The sequence below is a fragment of the Filicampus tigris genome, chromosome 5 (assembly GCF_054856515.1).
Source record: "Filicampus tigris isolate MCC_2025a chromosome 5, RoL_Ftig_1.0, whole genome shotgun sequence".
Taxonomy (NCBI): Eukaryota; Metazoa; Chordata; class Actinopteri; order Syngnathiformes; family Syngnathidae; genus Filicampus; species Filicampus tigris.
Window position 1 is genome coordinate 12,672,335 of NC_141221.1, and position 24,748 is coordinate 12,697,082.

The 24,748-nt window shown below is 41.5% G+C and overlaps 2 long non-coding RNA genes across 2 annotated transcripts in view; one reads left to right on the forward strand and one right to left on the reverse strand.

Moving 5' to 3' along the window:
* Positions 1–24,748, forward strand: part of LOC147147326 (uncharacterized) — a 128,795-nt gene that overhangs the window by 67,121 nt on the left and 36,926 nt on the right. The gene's annotated exons all lie outside the window — the stretch shown is intronic.
* Positions 18,261–24,748, reverse strand: part of LOC147147327 (uncharacterized) — a 30,582-nt gene continuing 24,094 nt past the window's right edge. The window contains exons 3-4 of the long non-coding RNA XR_015086894.1: positions 19,261–19,380; positions 18,261–18,478 (exon numbers count right to left, since the gene is read on the reverse strand). This is a non-coding gene — a long non-coding RNA (uncharacterized LOC147147327). The remainder of the gene's footprint in view (positions 18,479–19,260; positions 19,381–24,748) is intronic.

Here is a 24,748-nt window from a genome sequence, read left to right on the forward strand (position 1 = left end):
CAGTGGAAAAGTTTAATCAGGCTCAGTATTATTGGGGATATGGAGCGAGACAGTCTTGCATAGTAGACATAGAATAAAAAGAATCACTTTTATGACTATCTCACTGCAATTAGTTTAACCCTTTTATCTCCCGCCATTTGTAACGCTATTTGGACCATTTCACAGAGCCTGGAAGTAAAAGTGAAATTGATACAGCACGAGAGATACCATCAGCCCAGGGGGGCGGGTCGGCTGGGGGGCGGGGAGGCCTGCTTATTTCACAGTCTGCAGCTTTAATCCAGTTTGCAGCAAGCGGTGTCACTCATTCATGTACAGAATATAAGTGTCACCTCTGTGCTGTTTTGTCATGTACGACAAACCCCACAAGTATTTACTGAATCATTCTGTCATTTAGTGCTGGAATGTGTCAAAAATTACCAGCGGCAGACAGCTCCCTATTTCAAAAAATAATTACAAATGTAAGACTCAGGAGATGGAAATTAAAACATTCTCTTTCCAGATGATAATAATAAAAAATAATAAAAAAAAATCTGACAAAGACACATTAGCATACAGTGCAGGAAGGAAATCTTTAATGAAGGTATCAGAAGGATCTTATTGTCTGGGGATTAACACTTTCTTTTCTTAAAAGCCATTATTCAACACTGGCTAATGAACATTATATTTATTTGTGTTGTTTTTGTCTTGTCTTCATTTTAATTGGCGTTTTTTCACATTTCATTTTCCCCCGAAATAGGGCACCGCAATTACTTTTAATTTATTTTGCTGTTTAATAATGGTGCAATGTTACATAGTGAAGACTGACAACATGGGGGGGTGGGGGTGGGGTTGGAGTATCACCTTGCTTCTGCCATTAATCAGTGTACTTATCTCTAATATCATAAGAAAAATACAGACGTAATATCAAGGTTTATGTCAAACATGATTAACACCCTCACAAAATATAAAATAATACAAAAACAGTGTTTGAAAAGTCACAATGCTTTTTTTCTGTCTTTTTCGGTCTCATTCATGTAAATGTGATCTCCATCTTTCTCTTGTGTGGACATATGCGTCCCTTAAGTGATCCATATGCGCAGAAGAAGAGACGACGTCACTCACGACGTAGTGTTTAGGGCATTTCAACACTGGAGCGATTCAGTAGGAGGTAGAAATAGTTATTTGGGAGAAATGATGATGCAAGGCTTTTCAATCTCATTTCATGGAGACGTCACTAAAGATGACGTCGCGTCATAACCGCGCATAAAAATGAACCGATCTGAACCGTGGCTGAATTACTGCTATCACCATAAATGTTCACTTTATGCTTCATGTTTCAAGTGGGATTAAATCAAAGTCAAATATAAAGTCAATACTGTGTCTCACAACAATTTTGCAGATTCGATCTCCACGCTGCCAACACTCTCCCTCCGCCCATGCGCAGCGCATTTTCAATGATTCATCAATGTTGGATATATGTGACCTGGCCGTTCAGACTGTAGTCGCATAGCAAAAAATCCGATACGTATCTGATCTAGGATCGCATATGAATGTGGCCCAGGTCACATTTGAAAAAATCGGAATTAATCCGTTCAGACGGTCATAAAAAAATCCGATCTGGGTCACATTTGCCTGTGGTGTGAACCGAGCCTTTGTTTGACTTGAGCAGTTAATAAATGCATGACAAAGATGATCAATTTATTGTGTGATACAAAACCAATCTTAAATTAGTGTATGCACTCATCTAAAGTAACATTTTATTCTTAACTTTAAATTTGGAAGAAAAAAAAGAATCATGACGATTTGGTCTCACTTAATAGCAACTAAGTTGCGGCCAAAGGAAAAATGTGACCATTGTTAATTTTCCCAGAGTTGGAAGATGAAAGTGAATGTGTGAGATTGAATGTCCGGGGATGTAACACAAATGACAAGATTTGAAAGTCTTTCACCAAGTAAGGAGAATGTGTGGTGATTGCTGGCAGAGAAAATGAGCCCCGGCACAGTGCCACATGGCCCAAGACAGTGAGACAAATGTTGGCAGCCTTCACACACATTGGCTGCCGTCCAGTCGACATTCACTACTTATTATATAGTGCCTCCTACGATGTCATCCAAGAAATAAAAAAAGTCAATCTGAATTTTGAGAAGTGATTGGTGAAATTGTCCTTAAATTGCAGTTAATTTTCAGAGACTTAAATGGACAAACCACGTGCAAAAGCACATGTGACAAAGTGGAAGCAAAAACAATAAAAGGGCTGCAAAAATAACTTACTAGTTGAGAGCGGCTGCTCGCAGTTTAGATGTCAACGTCTATGGTTGTGTCACGGAAAGGTTCCTGTTATTATTGGACCATACACAGTACTGATTGTGTGGAAAGCTATTTTTTTTTAAATAGTGTAGATCATGGATCCAAACGCGAACTTACTATAAGGTTGTTGTTGACCTATAATAGTGAAGGAAAAATTGGTCCTCTGCAATGTTATAATAGTTTGGGAATTTTCATTTTAATTGTTTTTTATCGTTTCGACTTTAGTTGTTTTTGTTTCTAGAGCAATTTATGAGGGGTTTTTTTTCGGGAATGCTTTGGTTTTGTTTAGTCTTTATTGGTTTTAGTATGTTGACTGGTTAGCACGTCCGCCTCACAGTTCAGAGGTCGTGGGTTCGATCCCGGCTCCGGCCTTCCTGTGTGGAGTTTGCATGTCCTCCCCGTGTGGAGTTTGCATGTCCTCCCCGTGCCTGCGTGGATTTTCTCCGGGTACTCCGGTTTCCTCCCACATTGCAAAAACATGCATGGTAAGTTGATTGGACACTCTAAATTGCCCCTAGGTGTGATTGTGAGTGTATGTGTTTGTTTGTCTCTGTGTGCCCTGCGATTGCCTGGCAACCGGTTCGGGGCCTGCTGCCCGATGACAGCTGGGATAGGCTCCAGGACGCCCGCGACCCTTGTGAGGACAAGCGGTATAGATAATGGATGGATGGATGGTTTTAGTATTAGTATTAGTTTTATTTAATATATGTAATATTTGTGAAGTGCAAGATTTAGCAAAAGGCCACTAAATATTGGGTGATATATTAAATTAGAATTCTTAAGAAATCACCCTGGTTAGAAAACCGCTAAGGATGTACAGCAAAAATAAATAAATAAGTAAATTAAATGAACCTTAAAAGCATGTATAGCATTGACAAGAGGGTACGGACAATTTCATTGTAATTATACTCTGTTAGTTTTATAAGCTTAAAATTTAGTTTACGGGTATTTGTTTTCATTTTTTAATAGCATTTTCATTTTTATTATTTATATTTGTTCATGAAACAATTTTTAAAAAAATTTTAACTTCAGCTTTTTTATTCGTTTTCGTTAACTATAATAGCATTGGTCCTATGTTAAACAAATTGCTCAACTGGAACACCTTCTGAATTTTCAAATGTTACGTTTTTCATTTTTTGGTGTTTTCATTGTGCATGATGAGCTAGCGAGTTTAGCTGTGAATAGCTTGCTTAATACTTGAATCGTTGAATGCAGATGGTTGGTTTGTGAGTTAGTTAACAGGATTACGCCATTAATACACCACTAATTTACATGAAACGTTGCAGATTGGCAGTGCATGAGTACATCAAGATCTCATTGAATTTGTTATAAAATTTGTTCATTGCCAGGAGTCCTTTGTTGATGCGCACCGCGCAAAAATCTCGCACAGGTGTTTGTTCAATTGGGTGTTTATGATAATAATTTCACTCTCAGACATGTTTTGTATTATGACGGATTACATACAGAAATTTAAACAGAAAATACATTGCATCATGCAGTTTGATATTACACATTTGAATGCAAACAGTTGCGCTGTAATTACTGCAAGCATTAACGTCTTCTAGACCGGCAGTCAAGTCAGCCAAATAATCTTGACCATCTTTTTCCACTTTGGACTACAGCAGAAAACAATTTCTCTGCTGACTGAGAGCTTTGCCATTCAGAAAACAAAAAGAATTGGATTGAATAAGACAGACACAAGTGAAAATGCCTCTAATCCAAACAAACGCTTTGGTCTTGCCAAGCCGCACGGAGTGAAAGTGGAAGAATAGTTTTGCCCAGCTAACTCTACACTCGGCGTAATAAACCACATCTGTCTATTGAAATAATTCAATTCCTCAATTCAGATAGAAGTTCTCTCCAAGCATGGCTGCAAATAATATAGCGACAAAGCAAATAATATAGCGACTTCTTTTGCTTTTGGGAAATCCCCGTAACTTCCTGTCACTAGGGAAAATAAAGTGATTTAGTCTTGTTTGAGGTCAAATGTTAACAACTGAACAAGTCTCCTGGTTTGTAAGCAACATGCAAAAATAGTTCTCAGGGAACATTTTGTGTGAAGTCCCAAGTAAGCATTTCGATTGCCCTTTGTTGTAAATTACAACCAGTGATACCCCCACAACTTTAGCCTATAATTAATCAATTTTGGTGCTGATCCAGACTTATTTTTCATCAGTATCTTTTGCTTGCATGTGGGGGCTAGTGACCCTGCAGGTCCATCTTACTGGTCACGGACCACTGGAGAAAAAGCTTGCTGTGTGTGGCAGTTGCCACCCCAGCCCCAGCTCCGTAGGACTGAAGTTGCACAACAAGTCAGATTTCTATGTTTACAATTTTAAGGCCTTAGTTAGTGGAGGTCTTTTTCATTTTAATTTTAGTTTTGAAGGCAGTATTTAGTTTTAATAAAATTTTTATACTACGGTGGATGTAAAAACTCTACATACCCTTATTCAGATCAAAGGTATTTGTGGTATAAAAAATAAGACCAAGAAAAGACAGATTTTTTTTTTTGTCTCTTACAACCAGGCCTGTGGCTGTGTTGACACTTAACCAGTCACATCCAAACTAAGTTTAAATGTCCTGCAAACTCCTGATTTCTTCCCCTTAATTCCAATGGAAAGCTTTCAATTTAGAAAGTTCCTGGACTTTTGCAAGCCCAAAGTGTAGACAAGCATTTGTGTTTTGTGCATGTTTTCACTCGCAATGTTTGCGACCATCCCACCTTTTAATGGCTTATGTGTGAGATAGGCCAGGCTGTACGGCACTGACAATGGAAAGAGGATAACAGGGAGATGAGGAGGAGAGAGCGAATGAGAGAGAAAGAGAGAAGGAGTGGGGAAGGGAGGGGTGGTACTTAGACACTCATTAGCCCCCAGACGCTATCTGGAGTGTGTCAATGGAGTCATGTTAGGGGGGTGTTAAAGCATTGACCAAGATACACTGAGAGAGGCAGAAAGTGGGGAGCATTGCGAGAGCTCCCCCCCACCATGGCAGCACCTGTCACACCTTGAGATAATCATCCATCATGCCTCGCCGCTGACTGGAGGGGTGTGTGGTCCTTTTTAATGGCTGCCATTGACACAATTCGTCCTCCCCGCCACCCACAGCCTGTCACCAAATTGCTGCCGTTGCAGCAGGCCTGCATTTTATTGCACCTGTGCGGAGACGAGATGTGTGCGTTTCTGCCTCTAAGAAGTTTTCCCTGGAACAGGTGTGATAGTATGCAACGAAAGCAGTCATTTCTTTCGTCAAAACTACTCGGAGAAGGAAGCCGCTTGAAGAATTGACATTGGGTGACAAAAGTATTCTAATTCTTGTCATACAACATTCGTGATACTTGTTGATGAATAGAAAAAAATAACTGCATGAATATAGTTTTTGAGCAGAGATGGTAAAAAGTATGCACACTTTGTTTTTGAAAAAGTACAGATACAGTTTGTCAATATCCAGATTGCCTGTTTTACCCACGTTTAACATAGGCAAAAATTAATACGGTATATCCTCCTTTTAGAGCATAATTTAGATTTATTCTCTCATGCCCACCAGTAAACTGACTTCCCCTACGCCACTTAACTTTGTGAGTACATCCTTCCTCTCGTCTTAAATTCTTCTTTTTGATGCTGCACCTTCTTCTATAATAAATGTTGCAAAAAAAAAAAAAAGAAGAAATAAAATGTGCTTGTTGAATAAAATGTGCTTGTTAATCTAGTGAGGAATATTGAAGGTCGGTTTGTAGCGAAATGGTTTCAATTTATTCCATTTTATTTTTGATGAAATGGTACTTTATCAGCATTCCAACTCACTTAATGATGAAGTCTGCCCCAAAGAATTCTTCACAAGCATATGTTCTATGCAGGCCCACTAGTGAAAACGTGACATTCTGTTTCATTCTGAGTTTGTGGAATATGAATTGAGCAGTAAAATCCACCCGTTTTTGTCCATCTCAGGGGGCGGCCATTTTGTCCTGCTGTCAACTGAAAATGACATCACAACTGCTCACGGCTCAGGTAACGACCAATCGTGGCTCAGCTTCAGAAAACAGGTGAGCAATGATTAGTCGTTACCTGAGCCATGAGCAACTGTGATGTCATTTTCAGTCGACAGAAGTGACAAAATGGCCGCCCCCGGAGTTGGCTAAAAATGGGTGGATTAATTCACTTATTCCACAAATTCAATATTTATCAGAATGCCTTGCATAGTGGGCTTGCATAGAACATATTATTGAAAAAAAAAACATGTTTGGGTTGACTTCCTCTCTAAGTAAACGTAATGGAGTAAATGTTGTTCATTAGTACCCACCTTTGTCCACCCTTGACCTTGGCTAAAATCTGATTCTGGCCTGGACCGATTTTAACTTTAAGAGGAGAGTAACCTCTACGTCTCAGTGTGAGATCACCTGTGTGAGCATGCGTTGAGTATGTGTAAAGTGGTGGCACATGTGCAACTATTCATTCACTTTACTGTAACTCTAGCAAAAATGTGAGGATATGTAACAAAACAAGGATCTCAGCAGGCCTTCTGACTTATTGCTACAGAATCTGTTCTTGAGCCTACTGCGGTTAGATGAGCTCAGACATTGACAAAGGTGTTAATAGTGCATCAAAAGTGTCTATAGGTATGCCTAACAGTGCAGCTGGACACACGAGCAGGAAAAGCTGGGCAAAGGAGCGAGGCCTCAGCAGGCGAGTGGCACGCACCCGGTGCCTCTAGCGGTCCTTTAATAAAGGACCACAGAGATGCCGGCTTGCTGCGGTTTCTGCGTTTGGGATGATTCTAGTTTCAGGTGACATGCCTCATGCTCTATTAGCAGACTCTTCCGACCACAGTTTTCTTTGGCAGCCACCCCGCTCCAGACGCCAACAGCTCCTAGCGAGACTACTTTTCCACACGCCACCTTTCTCCTCCTCCATCATATATACAGTATGTATGATACGCAGTATATGTCCATAGATATGTTGACAGTATACAAATAAACATACACATACCCACACATGGGGATAGGTACGCATACAAATACAAATCTCAATTTCATTAATATATACATTTCCAGACACATAATCAAACATAATCACACGCAGACACTGACAGACAAGCCTAAGCGTCAGTCTCCGTGCTAAATAGAGGTCTGTTATTGGACAGATATGTCCGGCACACAGACATCTATATATTTTGTCTGGGCCAATCCTGTAGGTGGGCCTTGACATGGTGGCAGTGAAGGATTTAGGCTCCAGCGGTGTTTGTGCAGCACAGTGCTGCGTCCAAAACATCCCACTCGGTCCTGTGAAGTGGTCCGGTGCCGGTTCCCCCTCCTCTGCCCCTTTTCAGCACCCTGGCATTCCTTCTGGGTGGCATCAAGACCTGAAGTGCAGTCAAAGAGGTATACCCCAGTCTCCCGCTATGCTTCTTCCTCTTTTTTTTCACCTCTCAGCTCGTGCAGACGGCATGGTATTATTCTCTATTTCAGAGCAGACAATGCTGAAGTAGCACAAATGTGTCATCGGCAATGATTTGCAGGGGAAGTCCACAAAGAAATGCAAAATTTTCCCTTCAGATTGAGCGGTGGGTTTTGTCTTTTTGTCAATGTGACAAGTATATTATCACACCATATTTCACACACGCACAAAGACGCTCTTTGTACCGTTGGAGTCGCAGCCCCTGAAGTTATTGTTCGGCGATATTACCCAGGGTTCCACTGTGATGTCTCAGTTATCATCCTGGTTGGATATCAGCTTTCGACTGAATACTGATTGTCTCTGAGCATCCAAGTTATTCTCTGCATTTGTTTGCAGTATTTAAAGAGCAGCTTTATTAATCAAATGAATAACACATTGACATTTGCACACTATTTGCTTTTGCGGTTTGGTGGAGGTCTCGATCTCAGGAGGCTTGACAGATAAACCTAATTAAAAAATGAGGCGGAAACATTTTTTAACGCATATTTTCTCCAGGAAATATTCGCAGAGTCTTTGTTTGCACATGTCAAAATGTCTGCATGTGTGATTCCTAAGGAGAACCTTTGGGGGGGTGCGTGAGTGGTGATGGTAATTACAGTGATTCGAAGAGAACTTGATAATTTGACCCCATTCTTTTCCAAGAGCCTTTCACAAGATCTGCCAGTCATTTATTTTCTTTTTGGGTGGATCCAAAATGTGAGACCAACCCTTGCGTTGAACATATCTTACAACCGACTGCCACCAAATTGTCTGTCTGTCTCAGCCTTCTGCCCTCTATGAGAAGTGTTTTTTCGCATGCGAGAAAATAATTTGAACCAGCCGAGAGGGAGGTTTCCCGTGAGATGTTAAGTCGCAAATGTCCATTAGCTACCTTCCCGACTTTACATCCACCAGCTTGTCATTTACCACTGTCAATTTGTATTTTACCACTGTGGTTTCCAACTAAATTACACCATTCCCTGAAATAGTGGCCCCTAGGCTAATATACTGTATGCCGTCTCAATTATGCCTCTCCCTAAATAGATGCCTCCCACTTACCCCTCAGAAAAAAAAACAAGGTAGTAACTGTAATTACCTTAAATTGTATACAAATATGCAATTGTTCTCACGCAGACATGAAAGCGATAACTGCTGAAACCTTTTGAGATCTGTTGCTAACCCAAAAAGCAGAAAACCTACCCAAGCATGTAAATGGTATCTTATACAGGATTTTGTAAACCAGTATATTTTTATTATGTGGTGACTTCCACCAAACTCTAAAACTCTGCAATGTCTTGTCAGCTCATTTTTAAAATGTCATTTTATATAAATACATATATTTTTTTAATTTAATTTAATTTTATTTCTTTTTTTGTCAGAGGTCGTGAGTTCGATCCCGGCCCCGGCCTCCCTGTGTGGAGTTTGCATGTTCTCCCCGCGCCAGCGTGGGTTTTCTCCGGGTACTCCGGTTTCCTCCCACATTCCCAAAACGTGCATGGTAAGTTGGTTGGACTCTCTAAATTGCCCCTAGGTGTGACTGTGAGTGCGGATGTTTGTCTCTGTGTGCCCTGAGATTGGCTGGCAACAAATTCAGGGTGTCCCCTGCCTACTGCCCGAAGACAGCTGGGATAGGCTCCAGCAAGCCCCGCGACCCTTGTGAGGATAAGTGGTATCGATAATTGATGGATGGATATTTCTTTTGAGAACACATCGAGCTCTATATTGAATAGTTTACTGTGCACTATACAGTAATTCTAATAAAGCCCTGCATCCTAAAAGATGCCTCCCCAGTTCAGGAGTTGAGCAAATCAATGCCCCCAGGTGGTTGAATTATCCAGTGGAGGCTTTGCGTGAGTGCGATTCATTTTCAGTCTGGATTTGTAGGGGTTGAACAACTACCATTCTGAATGGCGTCTTCAGGAGTCTCCAGTAATGCGCCAAGAAAATCGCCAGATTTCTTGCCAGCCTCTATTTTGAAAAATATTCATTATTGGGGCCAGAAAAGTGACTTGAAAGAGTTGTTAAACTGGCAATACAGTCCTTACTCAGCCTTTAGTTGTTATGGTAATAAAATCCATACTGAGACAGAATCCCCTCCCCAAAACAAAATGATTTCAACCAGGGTCTAGAAAGTGGATGCTAAGCATTCCCTAATTCCAGAGCTGGGCAGTCCGTCCCTGGGCCGGACCGGTCTGACCCTCCGGCCCGACCGGATGCCCACTTTTGGGGCGCGAGGTGGGGGCTGACAAATTTTTAAAAAGGGCTGGACTAAGCATGGCATTAAGTGGATTTTAGTCTGGCCCACAAATCGGCCCTCATGCGTGTGACGTGCTCGCGAGGCGGCCAAATTTAATCTCAGCCTACTCGGTGAAAGGCTTCTTTTTAGGCTCCTTTCTACTCCCGCAGCAGCGAGAGCGACAACTGCCCCATTGATTTGATGCGAACATGACTGTTCACATGACCGACGCATTGTGCTGTTGGCGAACGGTCTGCAACACCTGCCACGCACACATCAGGAATTGTTGCTGCTGAATATAGCCGGAGGGTCGCGGCGGGAAGGGTACTCAGGGATAGGGTGGAGGGTCGCGGCCAGACCGGCAAAAAAGGGTCAAGTGCCCAGCTCTGCCTAATTCTTTATCTTTTATTCATTTTGACCAAAGAATGTCATAGATTTTCTATTTAGACAACTCAGAACTGCTTACTGACAAAAGGTCATGAAACTGTATGTCTCCTTTAAGTGCATAAAATGTATTGCACCATCCCATGCAAATCCTCATCATCAATCGTCTTCAACAATTAGCTCCACATTTACTCCTCAAATCATGTGACCAATGTCGTCTGTGTTATTTACATTCAGCTCACAGCGAGATGTTTGCTGAGAGGGATAATTTGACAGTCAGATAAACAGACAGACAGACAGACGGATAAACAGAGTGTTGGCTACTGACAGAGATCTCACTGTCAGTCTCACTGCCACTCTGTTCCTCTCTCAAGCCCAGCAGCCACGGGGCAATATTTGAGTAGACAGTCACCAAGTCGTCCAAATATTGAACAACATGCCACGGTTACTTTTTTTTCAGTAATTTTTGGACTTACTGTCTGTGTTTTCTTCTTCTTGTGGTAAAACGCAAGGAGAACATGGGTTGCGGGAGTGAAGAACTCATTCACTGACTTGGACTGTCAGTTCTAGTTGTGCTTTTTGTGACATAGTCATCATTTGAAAATAAAATACACACCCACATATAAACATATATAAGTTGTAGTAGGGGGGCAGTATAAAAAAACTTTCTCACAGAACATGCAAACTGAGATTTGAACACAGAACCCCTTGTCATGAAATGCATGGAGGAGGACCCAAAAGCAGGAGGCAAAATTAAGTGCAATATAAGGTATTTAATTTAGAGAAAACAACAAGGCGACAAGGTACTGGAATGATTCCAAAACAACAAGGATCAAAAAGAAAATAAACAAACACTAAAACAGGACTTGGGTTAACAGACTGATGACTATTGACAAAGGACAACAAACCAATCGGGACTGAAAGAAAGCGGGGAACTAAATACAGACAGACAAGTTTGCAATACAACGAGGAACACCTGGACAAGACGCAACAGGTAGGAGGGGGCTGATTGGCTTACACCAGGGACTGGGATGACAAGCACAGGTGGACTCAATAACCTAATGAGAGACATACAAAGAACACAAGGAAAAACATGGACTAAAGTCAAAAACCAAACTCAGAAGACAGATATGACAGATATATTTACTTGCATATTATCCTGTAGTATATTACGTCATCTGCCACTCACTGAAGGACATTGATCATGTTAATAATAATTGAAAAGTCTGACATTTTTGGGTGATTTGTAACTATATAAAAACATTCTATTGAATTGTCTTCTAAATACATGTGTGCTACATTTTAAGAATATACAGATGTACAGTACTCACATTTTCACATTATGGTTTGGATACAATCTTTTGTGGTTGTTTCAAATAAGTGCAATTAACACGAACTCACCATGGTATGAAGTGACATGTCGTAAAATGTCCCCAGTGCTTGTTTGTGTAGGCGTGCCAGTTTTACTATATCAGACAGTGTCTGCCTGTATGTGTACTGCGGAGCCATTGTGTGGCGGTGCGTGTACTGTACAGTATTCTGCGCCTGCCGTATCCCAGTGACGTTGTCACACCTCTTTTGGTGTCCTGCTGTGTTTCCCGAGGCGTCCTGAGGTCCTGGAAGCTGTCTCAGTAACGCTGCTGAGGATGGTGGGCGTCTGGCACAGATAACTCGATGATAACTCTGTGATGGACAGCCAGGAAACTCCCCCCCCCCCCCCTTTCTCATTCTCCTCCTTCACTAATGCTGACAATCTACATTGTAACTCAGAGGTGTTTGTTAGTGTCTCGTGTGCATGCATTTGCTCTTCTTCAGATTGGGTGAGGGTCTTTTGAAAGTACAATATAAATATAGTATTGTAAATTAGGAACCCTGCCTCTGTGAGTAAAGAAAACAATATCTTTGAAAATCAAGGTAGCAGGAATGACAAAAAGAGCCCTGCATGAAAGAAAAAAAAAAAAACTTATAACAAGAAATAAGAGTCAAGCTTCTCTTATTATATTCATTTCCTTTGTATTAGCAGTTTTCAATGATATTTCAAGTTGTAATGATACTACATAACTTTTGCTGGTAAGTTCCATTGGCTGTTACGTTATCCGCAAATGTCATTGGCATTCTTTTATTCTCTCCTTGTGGTGGCCTGTGGGGGAAAGGCTAATGTCTTGTGTGTCAATTCACAGCAGGAAACTTTTAGATCTATATAAGGTTCCTCATTGCAGAACTTATTTTCTAAGAGAAAAAGGGAATCCATTATTTATGAACATATTCCCAGTCCATGGCTAATTGTTTATTTTCTTCACAATTGCTTTGATGTAACCAGCCAGACACTTGTGAAAGTCTGTTGGAAACGGAATATTTTCCATTATACTCTTATAATATATATAATTATTGCTTGCCATTCCACTAAGGGTTTATTTTAGTTCAGTGTTTCCCCACATGTGAATTTGAGTAAATTAAATAGATGGTGTCCATGTCCCTAAAATGTGCCACGGTTTCCTCTTAAATACGTTCAAAAACATTTTTGTTCCCTTGACAAACACTTTGGGTTGTCATTCGCTGGCACTGCTGGGCAGTCTTGTTATCTTTTATCTGTGCTGTGGAGAAGCCATTTAAATGCTTTGGAGGGCTTGTTTAACAAAACAGAGAAATCCCTCATCTGGCTTGGAGTGAAATAACACACGCAGCTTTTGGAGCAGAGTTGGGCAGTAGGCGGTGTGTTCTTCACGCCGCTTTCTGTAATTAAGCAGGCTGCACTTTCCTCGCTTGACTTTAAGTCCCAAGATGCCTGATCAGCACTCGGCAGTATTTAGTGAAATTTAGGGTGGGGGCGGACGCCCAAGCCGCAGAAGAAATCAAGCGGTCGTAAAAATCATTTGAAAATACAACAAAGAAAATGGCCCCTATTATTACAGTTGGGAAATATAAAACATAAAAAGAAAACAAGGGTGTGTATGCACACCCTCCAACTCTACACTATACACTACCTCGGGGCTGGGCAATGGGATGCATTTGGGAACCGTGGAAGCGATCGCACTGTATATGTTTTTGTTTTGAAAAAGCCGTGAAGGCTACTCTAGCATGTTAATATTTTTCTAGATCACCTGGTTGTCTTATTTTTTGCTGAAAAATTCTGTATTTATTTTGCATCCAATTTATGTAAATGCTTTTCATCCCTCCATTAGACGCTGTGCTCCAATTTGCTGCCTTTTGCGTCATCCACTTAGACATATAAAAACCTGCCTTTCCCTTCAGGAATGTTTTAGTTTGGATTAATTGAAATAACTTCAGTTCAGAGACACTGCTTTTCCACACACAGACACTAACTGCTAAGTCCATTTGATCTCCTTTGATAACTTATACAGCAGCCTCAAGGAGCCACGTAATAAGTTGATGTTCCAGAGAGCAACATGCCTTGTTCTGTCTCTGAGTTTCTCTATAATAATTCTAATTTTGTTTAAACTCCTGTTAAGTTGATATATTTTCACTGTATCCTTGCATCTCCAAAATGATAACCGTATTTTCCGGACTACAAGCCGCTACTTTTTGCCTAGGTTTTTAACTATGCGGCTTATATAAAGGTGCGGCTGTTCTGCGCACCGTTCTGTTTTCTTCCACAGCTAGGGGCGCTCTAACCGGAATTAGAATCAAAACTAAGAAAAAATAAATTCAAAGAAGAATACGGACGACAAATCAAAAACAGCTAATGATTTTCAAATCCTTGCCCCTTCATCATGGAACCCACATGAAGAAGTTCGTATGATGCAAGTTTTAAGTTGAATGCCATCGATCTTGCTATCCATCAATGAATCGGCGCTGCTACACTCAAGCCTAGCGTCAATCAATCTATGGTGAGACGTTGGAGGCAGCAGGGGGAAGTGAAATGACGATAAGTACTGGTTATTTTTTCTTGGTTCTTTTCCGTTTTAATCAGCAAAGTTGCTGCCGTGTTAAAAGGCACTGGGTTCGGCACTGTTAGGAAAGAATCTATTCAGGTACATACATGTACATTTACAGTTCAAAATCATTCTGTAAATATCTTCAGTAAATATCTCATTTTTCAACATGGATAGGTGCGGCTTATAACCTGCTGCGGCTTATATATCATTTTTTCATGATTTTTTTAAAATAGAGTGGATGCGACCTACATGAAGGCTTATAATCCAGAAAATACGGTACTTTTCAGGAAATAACACTACATCGTTCCAAAAAAACTTTAATAGTAATCAAAGCAAACGACTGTGGTTACATCATCTTGCCATATTTTTCCAAAGGTCTTGGGGCCATGAGTAATACAATAAATAAGCTGACCATCCCCTGTAATGGACAGAAACAAATCTTAAATCTTTGTGCCTGACCAGTTCCTTCTGCACCAAAGACAGCGATCTATTATTTAACAAAACAGGCTGACTCAAACGTATGTAACCTAACTATTTTCACTACTTATTCTAGTCTAAAAAACATCCATGGATCAGTCTTGAGGCAACATCATGCCACACTGCTCTCGATTGGTTAATATTTTGTAAAACTAACAGACGACGCGGGGACAGACCAATAGTATTCATTTGTGTAAATGTTAAAGTGAACATATTTGGACATGGTTTTGCCAGATGACAATGACATAAATTGTCCGAAAATTTATTTTACTACAAATAGTCTATTCTAGCAACATGTAGTGACAGGCAGAGCCATTAAATAATCTCCCACTGCACTACCACCAGATATTATTTTAAGTGTAGACACTTTCTTTTTTGGGGGTGTGGGGGAAATTTTTGTTTGGTGGTGAGCTATGAGATGATTTATTTCAATGTAAAATATGTGCCTCAGTTCAGTAAAGGTTGGGAAACACCATTGTACTAGTTTCATATTCCCCATTTCACCGCTTGGGTGTCTCAAGTCAACCTTTCAGGTATGGTGGGCAGGGATAGCAGGCCGCCCCACCTGTCTCGCCTCGGCATTACCAGCTGGCAGGCCATAGGAGAACGGCCCTCGTTGAGCTGTCACACCAAGCCGTGTCGTTCAAATGCCAGGGTGCCCACCGGCGGGCTCGGCATCTTTCTACTGGATATCAGCTTTCATAGGATCAAAGCTCCGCAAGCGGTATCCTCCCCCTCATCAGGCGAGCAGCACCAGCGCACCGACCCAAGGGATGTGATTGTCGGTGGGGGGGGGGGGGTGAAAGGGAGTTGTGAGCGGGAGCGAGAACGACTGACAGATAGACACAGGAGAAGGGGGAGGCGGTGGGGCGATGGGGAATGGCAAGGCTGGTGAAGAGGGGGTGGGGGAGGTTTGAAGGGAGAGGAAGATGAGGGCTGGGTTAAGGGCCTGCAGGCCTTGGAAGGACGAGAGGGGGGTGGTTGTTAGGGATGTTTGAAGACAGTCGGATGGGGAAGTGCGGATGGCAGAGCGATTCAGGGCTGAGGATACGTTTGTAAAAGAGAAGACGGCATCAGCATATAAGGGTCTCGAGATGGAGCGGCCCCCTAAACCCAACAGTATTTGTGCACCCCCCCCTCCCCACACCCCCTCTTCTGCCTCACCTACCCTCAGCACCCCTTACGCCCATGAGTCTATTTACTCACCCGCTTGTTTGCCGAGAGCGACAGCGCAGCACCCCCTCCTCCATTTCCACTCTTCCTCTCCCCTCTATCATCTTCCTTGGAGATGTGAGGAGCGAGGTGCAACACTTTCCCCTTCCTGCTCTCCTCCCTCTTAGCGAGCGCGTTTTGATTCCTCCTCTTAGCTCCTCTTCTTTCTCTCCCTCTTTCATATCCCAGAGTGCTTCTTTTCTAGTGCGTGTCTCTTCCGATTGCGACTTCTCCTCAAGGTATCAGTGTGTGGCACAGAGTTGTAAGTCTTCTTTTAAAAGTGCTAGCTCATTAAGGAGCGAGAGTGTTTGGATATGCGTAGTTTGTATTTTTAGTGTGTTTGTTTGTGCCGCCGTGCCGAGGCTATGTTCTCTGCTCACCGCCTGTTTGTGGGTGTGTGTGTGTGTGTGTGGCCTATGTGTGTGTGCGTTGGGTGTAAAGCAGGTAGGAACAGTGCTGAGTCTGGTTCTTTTTGTTCCACTGTGGTGTTTGGGAAGCACAAACTTTATTCCCGTATAGGAATAACATCTGTTTACAGTGTCGAACATACTGAACACCAGGCGAGGTGGAATAAGATGTTGGAAAATCTCACTGCATAATGCATAGATGTGACAATCCAGTGGATGGTGTTGGTTCAAACTTTGCAACAAACCTACTTTCTTTTTAAAGAAATGTACCCGAGGAAAACAGTGAATCTGACATCATTCCAGGAGATATGATTTGAAAAGCTATTTCATTTTGGTTTGGACAATTGGCACAAACTGTCATTGTGAGATTGCCACAAAAAACATTTTTTTTTGCCATATTTCAAAACAATAAAGATTGGAATTTGTAAGAAAAAAATTATGAGTGAGAGCTTGATTTTGTATGACATGATCAGAAGTTTAGGGGTGTTGACCAGTTTTGGCGCCAGAGCACATCCAGTAGGGGCATTGGGTCGGCGGTGGCGTTAGGGGCTTCACAGTTTACTGCTCAAAATACGTACACACACAAAAAAAAAAGGAGTTTCATTGATAATGAGTATCCAGTGGGTTAGCTAGTCAGTAGCACGTTAGCTTTAATATTAACACTGTGTGCTTCTCTCATTGCAATTCAAAAAGAACAGTGGTACAGTAATGTTTCTTAGCTCGAAAAATTGTCAGCTAACTCCTGCCTTTGAACAATAACCTATGGTTAGATGTAGCAGAAATAAAACCTGGTAATGATGATAATGTGTTGTTATTGACTGTTACAAGTTAAGAAACTTGCCTCATCATTCTTTCAAGCAGGGCTACTCACTCAAACTACTCCGTGTGAAAGACGCTCACCTTTGTGAGAAGAGGTGAGAGGGATTGGGATGGAAAAAACATTTTCAGACAAAAGGGGCTTTTTGTATTTTTGTTGATCAAAAGTTTTTACTAAGTAATGTATGGTTTTAACACTTCTAACTTAAAAAAAGACAAGAGGACAAGCTTGCTCAAATTTTGTGGGTGCTTGGATTTAATTCAGGGATGCTTCAGCAGCTCTCAAAATGGGCTAGACATGCCTATGGTGTACAATACAGTTATTTTATTTTCGTACATCATGTTTATTCAGTGCATTTTTTTTTTTAAACTTTGAAAACCTTCTTCCAAAAATGATGATAAAGATTCAATATTGTTAATGTTTTCCACAAAAAAACAGAGTGGGGAGGTTGCGAAAAAAAATGCCCCAAATGTATGTTTATCAGCTCTAAAGCATCTTCTATTTGCCACTGACTGTGTTCGGCTCCTTCTTCCGCCATCACAATTGTCAAATGTAGTGACTGTGATTGTGCAGTTTACTCTACTACTAATATTACTACTAATAATATTTACAAAACAATTAAAAAAAAAAAGGTTTGGTCATATGTAATGAATTGTCAGTGACCGGCTACTCTAAAAATTGTGTTTAAATTATAGTTTTGCCATCCTACTTCATACCCACCCAATGATGCTGGGAAGTATTTATGCCACATGGCGTCATGTGTAGGCTGTAACAACGGACCCTCTGCTGTCTACATGCAGCAGGGAGTTCATGTGAAACTGTTAAAACCCATGTTAAAATCTTTGTCCAGAATGCAACCCTCCAGGAAAGTTGTGTTTTATGGAATAATGAATGCATTAGACTGTGGATAATGTCATTAATTATTATAGTTTTCCAATAATGAGGTAGAGTCAAATATGTTTAATAAAAGTTGTATATTTTTTTTGTCATATCCATAATTGTGGCATTAGCTCATACTTCAAACCTTTTCAATTCTGGTTTACATTTGCCGTCACTTCGACACCCTCCAAATGCACACGGATGAACATTCACAGACGTGTTAATGTCAGTCTTCCATGGTGCCGGGGTAGTGTGTGTGCCCATACATTGGGCAGCTGACTCCAAATATCTGTGTGAGTACCCAGTTGCTGCCACTCTATCTGCTGTCAACAGATTATGTTGCACGCACACACTCACATCGTAGACAACACACACACTCTTAAAGTGGATATTTCTTCAAACGTGCCTCGTCAGCACAGCAACAGGCTAGCAGCAGTTGTGAAATGTGAATCTGTTTGGCATGAGAGAGAGTGAGAGAGAGAGAGAGAGAGAGAGAAAATGAATATTTTAGCCTTGACCCGGTTCCCTCATTCTGGGGATGTCCTGTGTCATATATTTCAGGTGGTGAACTCATGATGGTATTTGTGATCTTTCATTCCACTTAATACACAGTTCGGATTGTAGTGTGCCCCTATACCGACTCTTCCTGGAAAAGGGACGTTAGCACTAGCATGTGGGCTCTCAGCTCTAGATCGATACATCATTGCTTTTTACTGCTTGTTTGTGGACTCCTCTTCTCCACTGTGTTATTTTATCCTTCACTGGGCCCTCTGTTCATTTGTTGTTCATTTGCTCTGCCTTGTCGGTTCAGTAAATCTTATATCATCTTAGATTTCCCCCATTAAGAATAGCTGTCTCTCCTTTGTCGGCCCCCACCTGTGTTTGGGCTTGTCCCTCCAGTTATTGTCTTTCCATTATCCAGCATGCCCATTTGTGAGCTCGGAGAACAGATTTGATGGAGACGTGATCTACAAAGGAAATCCCATTTACATACATAGTGTGTGCTTTGAAACAATACGTGTGCGCACATTTGCAGATAAACACACACACCGTGCATCCATCCCCTGAACAAAACACAGGCCTTACATTTAATTACCTGAGACCGACCTCAAAGCTAATCTTAAGCAAAATAATTGCTGTATTGGTCTTTAAGTTGCCTTTTGTCCCCAGAGTGTAAACAGATGTATGACAATATATGTAATGCTGGAAAAACACACACAAAGTATAGCTGACCTGCCATACGCTCCATTTAGGCCACAATCTGTTTGGCCACAGGTGGTCTTCCTGTCATAACCAGTGGACTGTGACAATGGAGAATTAGTCGGCGAGTTACAGTACCTCAGGAAACATTTGCTGTGAGACAAAATCACACAAAATGCACCAAGTGTGTCATAAACTAAGAAAAGGAGACAAGAGTAGCAGACTGAGTTTCTCTAGGCACCACATTTGTGTAACCAAGGTTGCCAGACGTGGTGAGGAAGCTATTGACTGCGACCCGCCTATGTTTTTGTTTTATTCCCTTGATTCTTTGCCATGGTAACCTGCTGTTTTTTTTCAGCAAGCTCTTTTAGCTCTCCATCACCATTCTTCTCCACGGTCACCCTTTTCTCCACATTGTCACTTCTTTATTTTTCCCCCATGCAAAATGATTCTCCAGGTGGAGAAAGGCTGTTTTTGAGGGCTGTGGACTAGCAGTTGACTGGTGTGTGGTTCACCTCTGCTCACCCCGAGGATAGAGGCACTGGAGTCTCTTGAAGCAGTGTGACTCACATCATTGTGTAAAATCAGCAGGCCCTTCCGAGTGCATACAAAGGCTGGCATGTCCTGTAAATGATGTCAAATGCACTTAGTCGACATAGATGCTTGATTCATTTCTGCAGGTCACTTCCATCTGGAGTTTGAACTGCCCACGAGGGTCATTTTTGATGTACCTATAGGATATGCTCTGAGTGTTTCGTCCAAACTTCTGGAAGGAGGACAAACTGTAGCAGTACCGCCAGATATAGTGAGGGGACACCATTTGGATTGGAAGGGAATCATTTATACGATACAGCATTTACCGATGAATCGAGAACCGGTGAAATCCCTTCAAGTGTTTAATGACTTCCCAAACCGCAGCTGCCTGAGCTGCCTCTCTGATTTTGCCTTTTCTTGTTAGTGAAAACATCCATCCATCCATCCATTATCTATACCGCTTGTCCTCACAAGGGTCGCGGGGAGTGCTGGAGCCTATCCCAGCTGTCTTCGGGCAGTAGGCGGTGGACACCCTGAATTATTTGCCAGCCAATCGCAGGGCACACAGAGACAAACAAACATCCGAACTCACAATCACACCTAGGGGCAATTTAGAGTTTCCAATTAACCTACCAAGCATGTTTTTGGAATGGGGAGGAAACCGGAGTACCCGGAGAAAACCCACGCAGGCACGAGAAGAACATGCAAACTCCACACAGGGAGGAGCCGGGATCGAACCCATGACCTCTGAACTGTCAGGCGGACGTGCTAACCAGTCGACCACCGTGCCGCCTAGTGAAAACGAATTATGAATACATCAAGCATAAAAGAGCCCCGTATACCACGATAGCGTCTCTCAGTTCAGTGAACATCAAAGGAATAACTGTAGATGTTTCCTTTTTTGGGGGGCTTTTTGGGGCTATTTTGCAGCACCTACTCCAAAACGAAGGACCGTTCTCAGCGAAGAGTGTTTAGAGAATAACGTCGGAAGAGATGAATATTAATATACAATATTATGCAACAGTTAGTCCCGACCATGTAATTTTATTGGACAAATCATTGCATGAGTGATGATGTACAGTACAAGAACACTGTGACTTTTAATATCACATATCACTAAACGTTTATTTGGCATACATCAACTGTTAGTGGTGATCTAACATTTAAGTTTGTTCAAAACTTAACATCGCAAAGATGGACATATTTCCAGAAATGTAATTTAATCTAAAGTATGAATAGTTATATGAGGAAGAAATCAAGAAGAGAAGCCTGGCTATTTCACTGTAAACACACCAAGTGTGCTCATCGGATAAAATGGTACATTAATGATTGACTCGTTAACTGTACAAAAGAAGCAGAAACACAACAGAACTCAGCTACTGAGAGCACAATCATCATATAAATTGGCTTCATTTTGCATTTCCGGACTACTTGATGTAACTTTAGGTTGTTTTGGAGCGCCCACTAAGTGACATAATAGTGGGATGCGACCTCACATGAAGTGGACTCATAGGCCAACTAGTGGAAGGGTGAAATCGTGTGCTTGATTATATTTTGTTGATGTAGATGGTGAAGCTTTGGCTCCTTAGCACATTATGCTAGAAGAGAACGGTGGTCTTTCGTTTTAAAACAACCCAACACAGCACGTCAGTCGGTACTTGACCTGGTTTGGGACGATTACAGGGAAGGATGAAAAGCCACTTCCGTCCTTGCTTAGCATGTCATTTTTAAAACCTTCTCGTCCTCCGTCCTTCGCCCCCAAAATGGGCTGTGCCCATCCCTTATATCGCCATTATTTACGGCCATACATCACTCCTCTCGCGTGATATTGCGTAAATATACACAAAAGATTTTAGCATTGCCATACACCTCATCACCTATTATCAAAATTCAGGTCAAGTGTTCGGTTCTTTTTACATTTCACAACGGTTTAAATGACTTATTCCACAAGTTTAAAACGGCTAGGAACATTTTTGGTTTGAAAGTCGAGCCTCCACTGTATCTCAGTTTGTCAATATAAAAATGTCATTTGAGTATGTCAACGGGTGGCGTTGACAATGCAAATGCATGGAGGCGTATATTTTGTCGAATAGATCACCTTGACTCTGCCCGGTTCGAGAGAGAGTGCGCCGTAGGCACTAAGACCGAGCGAGTGGAGATGAACTGGTTCCCTGAAGGCCGTTATGTTCAGCAAACTAGTCTGCATCCCCCCTTTCGAATCTTTAGCTGAGTCTGTCTGACACGCACGCACACACACCCCTCCAGCACAGCTGAGAGGTCCCGGGAGAGACTCGGGCTCAATGACTTACTACATTCAAGGTAAAACACTGCTTTGAAGCCAAAGTCAGTGGCGACACTCACATGCACAAACACATACTTGACATGACTGTACAGTACACTGTTTAATAGCACACACACATACATACGCACGCCTACTGTCTTTATCAGACAGATGCTCATGCAGTCTGCTCACCACTGGGATTTCCTACCATTGTATATTATTCCCTTTATTTGCCGGGCAATTAGGCACCATGCCAGGCGTCTCACTTGTAAAATTAAGGTAAAAGCACAGTGTTAATGGGGGATACTGAATAGCGTACGTGTATGGAAACCTTAATTGGTCTCTGTACGTTTGGAGTCTGTTCCTTTGCCTCCTCTCTTTGTCAGTTTGTTCGTTTTTCTCATCATTCCATAGACTGATTGTGGCTATGACGTGGATCTTTCCTCACACTTGACACAATTTTAATAACTCATGGGCAAATCCTGAAGTGTCTGGACAATAGTGGTCACCACCGCTGATCCACTGGCAGGATAAATGATAGGGGACATTGGATTTATGGTTCTGCTCTGGAGCAGTTTACAGCCAGTCAGCTTGTTAGCTGCAGTGTAGTTTGAAGCTCAGACCGGAACCCTCCGATGCTATTTTCAGAAGCATTTTTTGAAAACCTGCTATTGTGGAGGTATAATTACAGGCCCATATGCTGTGCTTAATTCTCAAACAATAAGTTAGACTTTTGCACAAGGGCATGACATCGCTCTTGTTACAGAACAAGTTTATGTAGAACACAGATATGGGATTTAAATGTTCTTACTCTCCACGTGGCCAATGACCAACCCCCTCTATTGTCACTTTCAAATGGAAATAAAAATATCACAAAGTTTTATGTGATATTTTCTTTTCCTGGAAGAAGATGAATCAGGCCAGACACATGGACATTCAGTTTTTCTTTTACATTTGGGTTTTCCCACCACTTATTTTCTGTGTTATTTTATTCTGGCCTTCTGTTGTTCCTCAGTGGTGACAGTGACAGTGGTATTTCTTCATCTGCTGCCTGGTGATTTCTAATTGGTGGAAATGCAAGCAACATCTGGTTCTGTTGTACACTACGATTTTTGTCCAACCGTTTGTCTGCCGGTTGCCATAACGTCATCGCCCTGGCCGGCAAACCGGACTTTTTGGTGCAGTTGTCGAGTACCCGCCACTCAGCATTACCAGCCACCCTCGTAGCAGTACACAACCATCCATTTCACCCATCAAAAAAAATGAGCCAGTTTCATGGTCATATTGATAATGAGCTTATTTCACATCCCTGCAGCTAAAGTCCTTCCAAGGCGCCATGATATACCCAAGCCGTTGGGACTCATAATTTAGTGGATGAATTAAATGACTTGAGAGGATTCCGTCAGTAGTGCACAGTGCCATAATGCCACTACAAATATTAACATTTTAGTCCTCTAGATTCAAAATCCTAACAACACAGAACAGAAAAACCTATTGGCCTTGGAAAAAAAAATCTGTCTATGGGAATTCCCACTTTTTCCCAGCCTAACTGTGAATCCCCAACACTCCCGTCTTCCTGACTGTGTTCATTACTCCGTTTAAATTTGAAGGGATACATACTTGTGGTGCTTGTTTGCTTCAACATTGCAATAAGAAGCTTATAATTACAGCAATCAGGGCCATACAGTGCTGCCTTGAGATACGAGGGAACGAACTAATCATATTTTTCCAAGTGCGCTAGCTTAATGCTAACACATAATGAAAAACACCATAGATTATCTAACGCCTAGCATCTATGTGGCAGTGTTATAACGTTGGAAGCAACTCATTTGAACACAAACGGTGCAGCAACACATGTACACAGAAAGCATTCTAGCACTCACATGCATTTGTACTCAAGAAATGACTAATAACCTGCCAATTTATCATCCATATATATATATATATATATATATATATATATATATATATATATATATATATATATTTATATTATATATATATATATATATATATATATATATATATATATATATATATATATATATATATATTTATTTATTTATTTATTTATTTATATTCGGCTCCATTATTTTCATAGCGTGTTCAGGGTAAACCAATCCTTTTACAAATTACACCTTCCAGTCTGTCACCTTTCAACCTGTCATGATTAATATTTTACGGACACCAGTGTTTACTCATATTTATACTGGAATTTCATGGATACCAGGGGTTAGACAAATATACACACAAGAAAATCACAAAATAAATTAAACATTCATCTCAGTTCCTGCCAGATGGCCCTCAGTTCCACACATCATATCATATTTGCTGCTATTTTATATCCACACATGAGCAAACAGCATGCAGGAGAGGAGGCGGCAGAGAAGCAAACAGCATGAGGATGCCATGTTGAAACTGTGGTGACCGGTGGCTCCTGTCTGTCCGCTGCTTCACAGCCTTTCCTTTGCGCCAGCGGCTCAATGCAAGTATTCACATACTGGAATCCAGCGGCCAAAACGTCCAACCCCAAACGGACACAGTGACTCTCCTAGCAAAATATGCTTCATTCCAGTCGAACCCGGAAGTCTGAATTTCCGAGTTCCTAGTCGTAAGTAATCTATTTAAAGACACCTGAACTTGAAATTTCCACTCTACAATGTGATGTACTCTTGATACTGCTAATGTTAACTTTCAAGATGGCTG